The 1,272-nt window shown below is 36.6% G+C and overlaps 1 long non-coding RNA gene across 1 annotated transcript; it reads left to right on the plus strand.

The window, feature by feature from the left end:
• The first annotated feature begins 181 nt into the window (after positions 1-181).
• Positions 182-1,035, plus strand: LOC118407283. Its single transcript, XR_004830131.1, has 3 exons — positions 182-257; positions 728-767; positions 962-1,035. It is a non-coding gene; the product is annotated as an uncharacterized LOC118407283 (long non-coding RNA).
• The last annotated feature ends 237 nt before the right edge of the window (positions 1,036-1,272 follow it).

Consider the following 1,272-nt stretch of genomic DNA (forward strand, 5'->3'; position numbering starts at 1 on the left):
ACGTACCACATGCATGCAAAGTTGCTGAGTCTCCTATACAAAAATGTACCTACTAGGTCATTGCAAATTACAATGTACAAAGAACCTACATTTATAATGACTTACATGTACATGTGTATGTAGATAGACAGAACTACTTTAGACTTTAGTTGATTTGTATCCATTACTGATATGAGTTTCCCTTCCCACCAGTGGACCAGATCTACCACCTAGCCTCCCCAGCCTCCCCACCACACTACATGTATAACCCCATCAAGGTAAGCAAATACAACTTCTTCTTTTTTCTCAAACTCACTTTGTACAATCATGTACAATCGTGTACTTTGATACATCATGTACTAGTTACATTTGAGAAAAAAAAGTATACCAACAGACAGGATGTATACCTTCAGTTAATTTGAAAATATTTGCTCAGAAGTTATCCTTTTTAAGCTATATCAGATAAATGTCCAAATTAGACAAAAGCAAGATGTACAGCACACCTTACTGTATTGTACAGTAGGTATGGTCTTTTTGAGGAAATGATTTTGTTCTTGTCCCTAATAGTAATTTGTTTATTGTACTGTACATTGTAGTTCCACGTTTCAATTCAGCTAAGTATGTCTTGTTGAGTACAATACTGTAGTGATGATTAAAAGTGTGACCAAATCCTCACAACTTTTAATGTCTAATATTATCATGATAATAACCATTGCATTTATTTCATTCTGACCTGTTTCTATAACAGACAATCAAGACAAACACAATAGGAACACTGAACATGTTGGGTAAGCTCACACCACATCGCTATCGTGATAGATAAATTGCAGATAATGTTGAACATTTTAAAAAGATAAACATTGCTCCCATGATCCTGTAACCATCAGTAATGTATGGTCAGGTTTTTATTCATTGTGGCAAGGCATTGCTATGTACAAAATGTATATGAGGACAAGTGTAACACTTTTGTCTTTTGTTTCAGGTCTTGCTAAGAGAGTAAATGGCAGATTTCTGCTGGCATCGACATCAGAGGTGTATGGAGGTATGACCAAGGATCCACTAACGTCATCTATCTAGTACAGTTAGATACTGTTAGTAATATCTGTCTATCTACTATCATCATCATCATTGCGGGCAGTTTTCCCGGACCAAGTCCACCCTCTCCTTCCAGACATCTCTGTCCCCCGTAACGTTCTTGAAGTCCTCGACCTGCTACCATACTAGAACTAATATCACGATGGATGGGCATTTCAGGAAGTATAAAACTACTTACTAATAGTATAAACTGTTTCG

The sequence above is a fragment of the Branchiostoma floridae genome, unplaced genomic scaffold (assembly GCF_000003815.2).
Source record: "Branchiostoma floridae strain S238N-H82 unplaced genomic scaffold, Bfl_VNyyK Sc7u5tJ_1180, whole genome shotgun sequence".
NCBI lineage: Eukaryota > Metazoa > Chordata > Leptocardii > Amphioxiformes > Branchiostomatidae > Branchiostoma > Branchiostoma floridae.